The sequence below is a fragment of the Giraffa tippelskirchi genome, chromosome X (assembly GCF_054371585.1).
Source record: "Giraffa tippelskirchi isolate mGirTip1 chromosome X, T2T-mGirTip1v1.2.pri, whole genome shotgun sequence".
Lineage (NCBI taxonomy): Eukaryota > Metazoa > Chordata > Mammalia > Artiodactyla > Giraffidae > Giraffa > Giraffa tippelskirchi.
In genome coordinates this window covers 79,105,489-79,118,695 of record NC_137289.1, presented here as the reverse complement: position 1 = coordinate 79,118,695, position 13,207 = coordinate 79,105,489, and positions in this window count along the sequence as shown.

The following is a 13,207-nucleotide window of genomic DNA, read 5'->3' as shown; positions in this document are numbered from 1 at the left end:
CAAGTTGCATGTTGAGGAATCACCTCCTAACTCTTAACTCCTCCTAACTCCGTTCTGCCAGAAAATTATTTGGGTAATGCCGACTTCTCATGGTTCACTGATATTTCTTATATAAAAGGTGAAAATGGTAAATATTGTGTTGCAATATTTTCTACAACTCACCTTGATATTGCCCGAAACAACATATTACCTTTAGGCAAAAATATTACCTATTGTTACTTCAGCCCAATAGGCTTAGTATGTACTCTTACACATTCAGTTCAGTTCAGTCGCTCAGTCGTGTCCGACTCTTTGCGACCCCATGAACTGCAGCACGCCAGGCCTCTCTGTCCATCACCAACTCCCGGAGTCTACCCAAACCCATGTTCATCGAGTCGGTGATGCCATCCAACCATTTCATCCTCTGTCGTCCCCTTCTCCTCCCGCCCCCAATCCTACCCAGCATTAGGGTCTTTTCCAATGAGTCAACCCTTCGCATGAGGTGCCCAAAGTATTGGAGTTTCAGCTTCAACATCAGACCTTCCATTTAGCCACATGCAAAAAAGCCAATATTTATACTGATAGTAGATATTCATTTGGAGAAGCCATTATTTCAGAATGCTGTGGAAGCAACATGGCTTCCTTACTTCCAGTGGATATAAAATTAAAAATGACCCCTATGTTCAGAGATTTTTGGATGTAACACTTTTACTGCAACTCTAGTTATTGTTAAGATTTTGAGATCTTCCAAATTTGACCCTGGAAACTGAGGAAAATCAACTTGCTGATATTTTTGCAAAGAGTACTACCCTTAAAGGAATCAATATCAATCAGATCTCCATCATGGCACAAAGGACTATTTCCCCAACGAAAACTTAGAAAAATTGTCTTGAGAATCCCAATAATTGACCTAAGGTAAGGAACAACAAAATTGGAAATTCAGCAATCGTTTGTTTGATAAGAAGATAATGCTATGGTTCAGATCAAAGAACAATCCAGTCCTATGAGAGACACTAAAATTTGCATTCCTCACCATTATTCATGTATTAAACCATTCATATTATGACAATATGATAGCATTCAGCAATCAACATTGGTGGGAAAACATTAACAAGGCCACAGAAACTTCCTACTCTTTATTTGAAATAAAACTCAGGGAAGTATGTTTCTACTGCTCAAGGACGTTTGAGATCTGGTAAATAGATTTCATACAACTGCCTACATATCATGGATATAAATACATTTTCTGTTGTTTAGTCACTAAGTTGTGTCTGATTCTTTAGCAATTTCATGGACTGTAGCTTGCCAGACTCCCCTGTCGGTGGGATTTCCCAAGCAAGGATACTGGAGTAGGTTGCCATTCCCTTCTCCAGAGGATTTTCCTGACTCAGGATTTTCCCGTCTCCACAGACCAGTTTTTCACCACTAAGCCACCAGAGAAATCACAATCTGTATGTTTTCACAGTGGATCACAGCCTTTCCTTTCAGATCACTGACTCTTCTGTGATTAAAGTCCTTTTGGAAACTATCATTCTTACATTGGGAACTCCTCTCAAACTTCATAGTGATCAAGGAAGCCATTTGGCTGGCCAGGCTCTTTGACAAATCTATACTTTTTGGTCAGTTGTAAAATATTTTTGCTGACCTTATCATACTCAATGCTCTGTTTCAGTGGAACATGCTAATTACATCATTAAAATTCAATTGGCAATTACTGGGTCATATGGCAGTTCTATTTCCAGTTTTTTGAGGAATCTCCACACTGTTCTTCATAGTGGCTGTACTAGTTTGTATTCCCACCAAAAGTGAAAGAGGGTTCCCTTTTCTCCACACCCTCTCCAGCATTTATTGCTTGTAGACTTTTGGTTAGCAGCCATTCTGATGGGTGTGAAATGGTACCTCATTGTGGTTTTGATTTGCATTTCTCTGATAATGAGTGATGTTGAACATCTTTTCATGTGTTTGTTAGCCATCTGTATGTCTTCTTTGGAAAAGTGTCTGTTTAGTTCTTTGGCCCACTTTTTGACTGGGTCATTTATTTTTCTAGAATTGAGCTACAGGAGGTGCTTGTACATTTTTGAGATTAATTGTTTGTCCATTGCTTCGTTTGCTATTATTTTCTCCCATTCTGAAGGCTGTCTTTTACACACTGAGGAAACCAGAATTGAAAGAGACACGTGTACCCCAATGTTCATCGCAGCACTGTTTATAATAGCCAGGACATGAAAGCAGCCTAGATGCCCATCACCAGACGAATGGATAAGGAAGCTGTGGTACATATACACAATGGAATATTACTCAGCCATTAAAAAGAACGCATTTGAAACAGTTCTAATGAGGTGGATGAAACTATAGCTTATTATACAGAGTGAAGTAAGCCAGAAATAAAAACACCGATACAGTATACTAACACATATATATGGTATTTAGTTAATCGGTAAAGATGACCCCGTATGCGAGACATCAAAAGAGACACAAATAAATAGAACAGTATTATGGACTCTATGGGAGAGGATGAGGGTGGGATGATATGGGAGAATGCATTGAAGCATGTAAATTATCATATGTGAAACAAATCACCAGTCTAGGTTTGACGCACGATACAGGGTGCTTGGGGCTGGTGCACCAGGATGACCTGGAGGGATAGGATGGGGAGGGAGGTGGGAAGGGGTTCTGGAAAGGGAACACACGTACACCCATGGTGGATTTATGTAAATGCATGGCAAAACAAATACAATATTGTAAAGTTAAAAAAATAGATAAATAAATTAATTGCAAAAATTCAATTGGCAAAATTCATAGAAGACCTCTAAATAACTTGGCCAAGATCATTGCTATTGGTCCTACTATTAATAAATTTCAGATCAGACCCATCTCTTTTCAATTCTTAAGTTTTCATCCTTTGAGAGAGTCACAAATATTTAATAGACTTGGCTTCTGTACCTTTTAAATTAATTTTATTAGAATGTAATTGATTTACAATATAGTGTTTGTTTCTGCTGTACAGCAAAGTGAATCAGTTATACATAAACATATATATAAATATATACATATATACATATACACTCTACATAAACATATATATATATATATATACACTCTACATAAACATATATATATATATATGTACATATACTCTTTTTTAGATTCAGTTCCTATATAGCCCACTCCAGAGTATTGAATAGCATTCACTGTGCTACACAGTAAGTTTTCATTGCTTATGTGTTTTGTATATATTAGAAGGTTTATATGTCACTGTCAATCTCAAAATGTATCCTTCCTCCCTTTCCTCCTTGGTAATCATAAATTTGTTTTCCACATCTGTGACTCAATTTCTGTTTTGTAAATAGGTTTATTTGTACCATTTTTTTAGATTCAACATATAAGCAATGTCATATGCTATTTGTCTTTCTCTGTCTGACTTAATTCACTCAGTTTGACAGTGCTCTAGGTCCATTCATGTCACTGCAAATGGCATTATTTTGTTCTTTTTTATGACTGAGTAACATTCCATTGTATATGTGTACCACATCTTTATCCATTTTCATCAATGGTTGCTAAAGGTTGCTAAGGTTCCTAAAGGTTGCTTCTATGTCCTGACTATTGTAGAGAGTGTTGCAATGGACATGGGGGGGCATGTACCCTTTAAAATTATGATTTTCTCCAGATATATACCCAAGAGTGGGATTGTTGGATCTTATAGTAGCTCTATTTTTAGTTTAGTTTTTTTTTTTAATTTTAATTGGAGGCTAGTTAGTTTACAATATTGTTGTGGTTTTTGCCATAAACTGACATGAACCAGCCATGGGTGTACATGTGTCAACCATGCTGAAGTCCCTCCCACCTCCCTCCCTATCCCATCCCTCAGGGTCATCCTAGTGCACCAGCCCTGAGCACCCTGTCTCATGCATCAAACCTGGACTGGAGATCCATTTCGTATATGGTAACATACATGTTTCAGTTCTATTCTCTCAAATCATCTCACCCTCTACTTCTCCAACAGAGTCCAAAAGTCTGTTCTTTATATCTGTGTCTCTTTTGCTGTCTCACATACAGGGTCATTATTACCATCTTTCTAAATTCCATATATATGCATTAATATACTATATTCGTGTTTTTCTTTCTGACTTATTTCACTCTGTATAATAGGCTCCAGTTTCATCCACCTCATTAGAACTGATTCAAATTCATTCTTTTTAATGGCTAATGAATTTGAATCAGTTCTAATGAGGTGGATGAAACTGGAGCCTATTATACAGAGTGAAATAAGTCAGAAAGAAAAACACTAATATAGCATATTAATGCATAAGCTGGAATCAAGATTGCCGGGAGAAATATCAATAACCTCAGATATGTGGATGACACCACCCTTATGGCAGAAAGTGAAGAAGAACTAAAGAGCCTCTTGATGAAGGTGAAGGAGGAGAGTGAAAAAGTTGGCTTAAAGCTCAACGTTCAGAAAAATAAGATCATGGCATCTGGTCCCATCACTCCATGGGAAATAGATGGGGAAACAGTGGAAACAATGTCAGACTTTACTTTTTTGGGCTCCAGAATCACTGCTGATGGTGACTGAAGCCATGAAATTAAAAGACGCTTACTCCTTGGAAGGAAGGTTATGGCCAACCTAGATAGCATGTTTAAAAGCAGAGACATTACTTTGCCAACAAAAGTCCGTCTAGTCAAGGCTATGGTTTTTCCAGTGGTCATGTATGGATGTGAGAGTTGGATGGTGAAGAAAGCTGAGCACGGCAGAATGATGCTTTTGAAGTGTGGTGTTGGAGAAGACTCTTGAGAGTCCCTTGGACTGCAAGGAGATCCAATCAATTCATCCTAAAGGAGATCAATCCTGGGTGTTCATTGGAAGGTCTGATGTTGAAGCTGAAGCTCCAATACTTTGGCCACCTCATGCGAAGAGTTGACTCATTGGAAAAGACCCTAATGCTGGGTAGGATTGGGGGCGGGAGGAGAAGGGGACGACAGAGGATGAGATGGTTGGATGGCATCACCGACTCGATGAACATGGGTTTCGGTAGACTCTGGGAGTTGGTGATGGACAGAGAGGCCTGGCGTGCTGCAATTCATGGGGTCGCAGAGAGTCGGACACGACTGAGCGACTGAACTGAACTGAACTGACTATTCCACAGTGTATATGTACACAGATTTCTTATCCATCTGTCTGCCAATGGACATCTAGGTTGATTCCATGTACTAGCTATTGTAAACAGTGTTGTGATGCACATTGGGGTACCCATGTCTCTTTCAATTCTGGTTTCCTCCTTGTGTATGCCCAGCAGTGGGATTGCTGGGTCATATGGCAGTTCTATTTCCACGTTTTATAAGGAATCTCCACACTGTTCTCCATAGTGGCTGTACTAGTTTGCAATCCCACCAACAGTGTAAGAGGGCTCCCTTTTCTCTGCACACTCTCCAGCATTTATTGTTTGTAGATATTTTGATAGGAGCCATTCTGAGCAGTGAGTGATGGTACCTTATTGTGGTTTTGATTTGCATTTCTCTGATAATGAGTGATGATGAGCATCTTTCCATGTGTTTGTGAGCCATCTGTATGTCTTCTTTGGAGAAATGTCTGTTTAGTTCTTTTGCCCATTTTATGATTGAGTCGCTTATTTATCTGGTATTGAGCTGCATGAGCTGCTTGTATATTTTTGAGATTAATTCTTTGTCAGTTGTTTCATTTGCTACTATTTTCTCCCATTCTGAAGCTGACTTTTCACCTTACTTATACTTTCCTTCACTGTGCAAAAACTTTTAAGTTTGATTAGTTCCCATTTTTTTTTTTTTTGCTTTTGTTTCCATTACTCTGGGAGGTGGGTCATAGATGATCCTGCTGCTATTTATGTGAGAGAGTATTTTGCCTATGTTTTCCTCTAGGAATTTTATAGTTTATGGTCTTACATTTAGATCTTTATTCCATTTTGAGTTTAATTTTGTGTATGGTGTAAGAAAGTGTTCTAGTTTCATTCTTTTACAAGTGGTTGACCAGTTTTCCCAGCTCCACTTGTTAAAGAGATTGTCTTTTCTTGATTGTATATTCTTGCCTCCTTTGTCAAAGATAAGGTGTCCACAGGTGTGTGGATTTATCTCTGGGCTTTCCATTTTTTCCCATTTATCTGTACTTCAGTCTTTGTGCCAATACTATACTGTCTTGATGACTGTAGCTTTGTAGTATAGTCTGAAGTCAGGCAGGTTGATTCTTCCTGTTCCATTCTTCTTTCTCAAGATTGCTTTGGCTTTTTGAGGATTTTTTCCCAAAGTCATGTCAAACCCATAGACACCCCAAAACTCACTACTGGACACTTCATTGCACTTCAGAGAGAAGAGATTCAGCTCCGCCCACCAGAACACCAATGCAAGCTTCCCTAATAAGGAAAATTTGACAAGCCACCAGTCCAACCCTACCCACAGGAAGTAAACTCCACAATAAAAATGAACCACAAAATTCCAGCCTACATGTCAATGTATGGCAAAACAAATACAATATTGTAAAGTTAAAAATAGATAAATAAACTAATTTTAAGGAAATAATAGTAATAAATATAACCAGAGGGAAAAGAACAAAATAAAATACAGTCATACCTCAAAAAAAAAAAAAAAATTCCAGCCTACAAAAAGGACAGCCCAAACAGAGAAATGTAAATAAAATGAAAAGACAGAGAAATATTCAGCAGGTAAAGGAACATGATAAATGCCCACCAAACCAAACAAAAGAGCAGGAGATGGGGATTCAATCTGAAAAAGAATTCAGATAATGATAGTAAAGATGGTCCAAAATCTTGAAAATAAATGGAGTTACAGAAAAATAGACTAGAGACAAGGATTGAGGAGATGCAGGAATGTTTTACAAGGATCTGGAAGAAATAAAAAAGAGTCAATCAATAATGAATAATGCAATAACTGAGATCAAATCCACTCTGGAGGGAACCAACAGTAGAATAACTGAGGAAGAAGTTAAGATAAGTGAGGTGGAAGATAGAATGGTGGAAATAAATGAAGTAGAGAGCAAAAAAGAATTAAAAGAAATGAGGACAATGTCAGAGACCTCTGGGACAATGTTAAATGCGTCAACATTCAAATCATAGGAGTCCCAGAAGAAGAAGACAAAAATAAATGGCATGAGAAAATACTTGAGGAGACAACAGTTGAAAACTTCCCTAAAATGGAGAAGAAAATAGCCACCCAAGTCCAAGAAACCAAGAGAGTCCCAAACAGGATAAACCCAAGGGAAAACAGCCCAAGACACATATTAATAAAATTAATGAAGATCAAACACAAAGAACAAACAATTAAAAAGCAACAAACAACACACAAAGGGATTCCCATAAGGATAACAGCTGATCTTTCAATAGAAACTCTTCAGGCCAGAAGGAAATGGAAGGACATATTTGAAGTGATGAAAGAGATAAACCTACAACCCAGATTACTGTACCCAGCAAGGATCTCATTCAAATGATAAGGAGAAATCAAAAGCTTTACAGACAAGCAAAAGCTGAGCGAATTCAGCATCACCAAACCAGCACTTAAACAAATGCTAAAGGATCTTCTCTAGAAAGGAAACACAGAAAAGGTTTATAAACTTGAACCCAAAACAACAAAGTGAATGGCCAACGGATCATACTTAACAATAATTACCTTAAATGTAAATGGGTTGAAAGCCCCAACAAAAAGACAGAGACTGGCTCAATGGATACCAAAACAGACCCCTATATATGCTGTCTACAAGACACCCACCTCCAAACACGGGACACAAACAGACTGAAAGTGAAGGGCTGGAAAAAGATATTTCATGCAAATGGAGAACAATAAAAGGAGTAGCAATACTCATATCAGATAAAATAGACTTTGAAATAAAGGCCATGAAAAGAGATAAAGAAGGACACTACATAATGATCAAAGGATCAATCCAAGAAGATGTAACAATTATAAGTATATAAGCACCTAATATAGGGGCACCACAATAGATAAGGCAAATGCTAACAAGTATGAAAGGGGAAATTATCAGTAACACAATAATAGTGGGAGACTTTAACGCCCCACTCACACCTATGGATAGATCAGCCAAGCAGAATATTAGGAAGGAAAAACAAACTTTAAATGATGCAATGGGGCAGTTTGACCTAGTTGATATCTGTAGGACATTTCACGCCAAAACCATGAATTTCACCTTTTTCTCAAGTGCACATGGAACATTCTCCAGGATATATCAATCTTGAGCCAGAAAGTTGGCTTGGTAAATTCAAAAAAAATGAAATCTTTTCAAGCATCTTTTCTGATCACGATGCAGTGTCTACAGGACAAAAACTATTAAAAATAAAAACACATGGAGGCTTAACAAAGCACTTCTAAATAACCAACAAATCACAGAAGAAATAAAAAAAGAAATAAAAATATACATGTAAGTGAATGAAAATGAAAACAAAACAACCCAAAACCTATGGGATTCAGTAAAAGCAGTGCTAAGGGGAAGGTTGAAAGCAATACAAGCTTACCTCAAGAAACAAGAGAAAAATCAAATAAATAACCTAACTTTACACCTAAAACAACTAGAAAAAGAAGAATGGAAGAAACCCAGGATTAGTAGAAGGAAAGAAATCATAAAAAAACAGGGCAGAAATAAATGAAAAAGAAACAAAGGAGACCATAGCAAAAATCAACAAAATTAAAAGCTGGTTCTTTGAGAGGATAAATAAAATAGACAAACCATTAGCCAGACTCATCAAGAAACAAAGGGAGAAGAATCAAATCAACACAATTAGAAATGAAAATGGAGAGATAACAACAGACACCACTGAAATACAAAGGATCATAAGAGACTACTATCAGCAACTATATGCCAATAAAATGGACAACTTGGAAGAAATGGACAAATTCTTAGAAAAGTATAACCTTCCAAAACTGAACCAGGATGAAATAGAAAATCTTAACAGACCCCCACAAGCATGGAAATTGAAACTGTAATCAAAAATCTTCCAACAAACAAAAGCCCAGGACCAGATAGATGGCTTCACAACTGAATTCTGCCAAAAATTTAGAGAAGAGCTAACACCTATCCTACTCAAACTCTTCCAGGAAATTACAGAGGAAGGTTAAGTGCCAAACTCATCCTATGAGGCCACCATCACCCTAATACCAAAACCAGGCAAAGATACCACAAAAAAGCAAACTGCAGGCCAATATCACTGATTAACATAGATGGAAAATGATCACCAAAATTCTAGCAAACAGAATCCAACAACACATTAAAGAGATCATACATCATGACCAAGTGGGCTTTATCCCAGGGTTGCAAGGATTCTTCAGTATTCACAAATCAATCAATGAGATACACCACATTGACAGATTGAAAGACAAAAACTATATGATTATCTCAATAGATGCAGAGAAAGCCTTTGACAAAATTCAACACCCATTTATGATAAAAAAAATTTCCCAGAAAGCAGGCATAGAAGGAACATACCTCAACATAAAAGCCATATATGATAAACCCACAGCAAACATTTTCCTCAGTGGTAACAGATTGAAAGCATTCCTCCCAATGTCAGTAACAATACAAGGGTGTCTACTCTCACCACTACTATTCAACATAGTTTTGGAAGTTTTAGCCACAGGAATCAGAGAAGAAAAATAAATAAATGGAATCCAGAGTGGAAAAGAAGTAAAACTCTCACTGTTTGTACATGACATGATCCTCTACATTGAAAACCCTAAAGACACCACCAGAAAATTACTAGAGCTAACCAATAGCTATGGTAAAGTTGCAGGATATAAAATTAACACACAGAAATCCCTTGCATTCTTATACACTAACAATGAAAAAACAGAGAAATTAAGGAAGTAATTCCATTCAGCATTGTAACGAAAAGAATAAAACACTTAGGAACAAATCTACCTAAATAAACAAAGGACCCATATATAGAAAACTATAAAACACTGTTGAAAGAAATCAAAGATGACACACATAGATGGAGAAATATACCATGTTCATGGATCGGAGGAATCAATATAGTGAATATGAATATACTACCCAAAGCAATCTATATTCAATGCAATCCCTATCAAGCTGCCAGTGGTATTTTTCAGAGAACTAGAACAAATAATTTCACAATTAGTATGGAAATACAAAAAACGTTGAAGAGCCAAAGCAATCATGAAAAAGAAGAATGGAACTGGAGGAATCAACCTGCCTGACTTCAGACTATATTTTTAGTTTTTTAGGTAACCTCCATACAGTTCTCTGGGCTTCCCTGATAGCTCAGGTGATAAGGAATCTGCCTGCAATGCAGGAGACCCCAGTTCAATTCCTGGGTCAGGAAGTTCCCCTGGAGAAGGGATACACTACCCACTCCAGTATTCTTGGTCTTCCTTGGTGGCTCAGATTGTAAAAAATCCACCTGCAATGTAGGAGGTCTTGGTTTGATCCCTGGGTTGGGAAGATCCCCTGGAGGAGGGCATGGCAACCTACTCCAGTATTCTCGCCTGGAGAATACCCATGGGCAGAGGAGCTTGATGAACTGCAGTCCATGGGGTCACAAACAGTCAGACACGGCTGAGTGACTAAGCAAAGAACACATTGTTCTCCATAGTGGTTGTACCAACTTATATTCCCACCAATACTGTAAGAGAGTGCCCTTTTTCTACACTCTCCTATTTTTTGTAGATGACCATTTTGATCAGTGTGAGGTGATACCTCATTGTAGTTTTGATTTGTATTTCTCTAGTAATTAGAGTTGTGGAGCAACCTTACATATGCTTCTTGGCCATCTGTATATCTCTTTTGGAGAAATGTCTGCTTAGGTCTTCTGTCTATTTTTTGATTAGGTTTTTTTGTTTTTCTGTTATTGAGTTGCAGGAAGTTCTTGTGTGCTTTGGAGATTAATAACTTGTCAGTTGCTTCCTTTGCAAGTATATTCTCCCATTCTGTGGATTTTCTTTTCATTCTACTGATAGTTTCCCTTGCTGCACAAAAGTTTTTAAGTTTAATCATGCCCCATTTGTTTATTTTTGCTTTTATTTTCATTATTCTCAGAGGTGGATCAAAAAAGATCTTGCTGTAATTTATGTCAGAGAGTGTTGCACCTATACTTTCCTCTAGGCGTTTTATAGTATCCAGTCTTACATTTAGGTCTTTAATCCATTTTGAGATTATTTTTATGTCTGGTGTCAGGAAGTGTTCTCATTTCATTTTTTACATGTAGCTGTCCAGTTTTCCCAGAAACACTTATTGAAGAGACTGTGCTTTCTCTATTGTATTGATATATTCTTGCCTCCTTTTTCATAGATTAGGGGCTCCTGCATCTACGATACACAACTGATAAATGAGAGATACTTCAACATTGCATTAGTTTAATTGCTTCTATTAAAAATGACCATGCTATAATAGAACAATCTTTTCAGTGTACTTTCAGCAGATGAAAACCTTGAACATCACACCTCACAACTTATAGACTTATTCTATTGGAAAAAGCACTTTTGTAGTGAGTCTCTTAAAACTTGCTGGGAGGGGCTAAGATGGCGGAGGAATAGGACTAGGAGACCACTATCTCCTCCACAAAGTTATCAAAAGAACATCTGAACGCTGAGCAAACTTCACAAAACTACTTCTGAACGCTGGCAGAGGACATCAGGCATCCACAAAGACAGCACATTATCTTCAAAAGAGGTAGGAGAAATTATAAAAGATAAAAAGAGAGACAAAAGAGTTAGGGACGGAGACCTGTCCCGGGGAGGAGTCGTAAAAGAGGAGAAATTTCCAAGCACCAGGAAAACCTCTCACCAGCGGGTTTGGGGGAAGATTTCTTATCTCGGAGGGCAACATAACTGGGAGAAAAAAATAAATAAAACCCACAGATTACATGCCTGAAGCAACTCCCAGCAAAGAACCCCAGACGCTCGCATCCCCCACCAGCAAGTGGGGGCTGAACGGAGAGGAGCGGGCGGCACTGCTTAGGGTAAGGACCGGGCCCGAGTGCCCCGAGGGCAATCTGAGGGAGCTAACGTGAGATAGTAACCTAAACTGTGGGACAGCCAGAGAGAGAGAACTATCCGGCGAAAAGCCCAACTCTAAGGCACTGCCGGCCAGCTCACAGAACAAAGGACTGAGCGATACCAGAGGAGAGCTAGCCGGCTAGGGACCGCCCCATCCCCCCGCCGGACACAGCAGGCAGGCGGGGCCAGCCAGAGCCGGAAAGGGGCAAACTCGGCCCCAGAGAGGGCACCCCCTACCAAACTGCAAACAGGCTCCCAGTTTCTAAGCAAAGACTGCCTGAGATCACGGAAGGTCGACAGCCGCCGGGAGGGTCGCAGCCAAAGACCAGTTCCCCAGAACCGACACAAAGCACACTGGAGCCGGGCGCGCCCGGACAACCGAGGCGGGGACTAGGGAAGTGATAAGCCACACCGCCCCAACAGGGGAGAGTGCGCTCGCCAAACTCCTGGCCACCTGAACAGCTCTGACCGGGAATGGCACAAGCCGCGGACGAAACCGAGTCTGCGCCTTTGTGGAGTAACCGGGAGCCTGAACCTGAGTGGCTTAGACCTGGGAAGTGCACGCCTCTCAGGGCCCACTCCCCGGCCCACTCCTCGGCCGAGTAGCCTGAAGCCTGAGCAGGGTAGACGGGGAAAGCACACACGCCGTGAGCGGGGGCAAACCCAGTGTGGCCGAGACACTGCGAGCTCACCACACACACGCCAGGTTTGCAGTGTCCCTTCCTCCCCACAGCACGACTGAACAAGTGATCCTAAAGAGACCACCTCCGCCCCTTTGTTGCAGGGCGGAAATTAGATACTGAAGAGACCTCAAACAGAAGCCAAATAAACAGCGGGAAGCGCCTTGGAAGTGACAGGCCAACAGATTAAAATCCCTGTAGTTAATACCGACTGCATTGAAAGGGGCCTATAGATCTTGAAAAGTATAAGCAGGAACAAGGATCTATCTGAAACTGAGCAGACCCCACACAGCTCACAACAGCTCCAGAGAAAGTCCGGGATATATATTTTTTTACTATTATCTTTTTTTTTTTTATTTTTTTTTAAATATTTTAAAAATTTTTTTTAATTTTTTTCTCTTCTTTCCTTTTTCTTTAAGTCCTCTATTACACCTTTAACTTTCATTTTCATAACCCACTATTAACTTGCAAAAAAAACACCTATTTTTAAAGCAAACTGCATACATATATCTTATACCTTTTGTGTTTTCTTTTTTTACTGT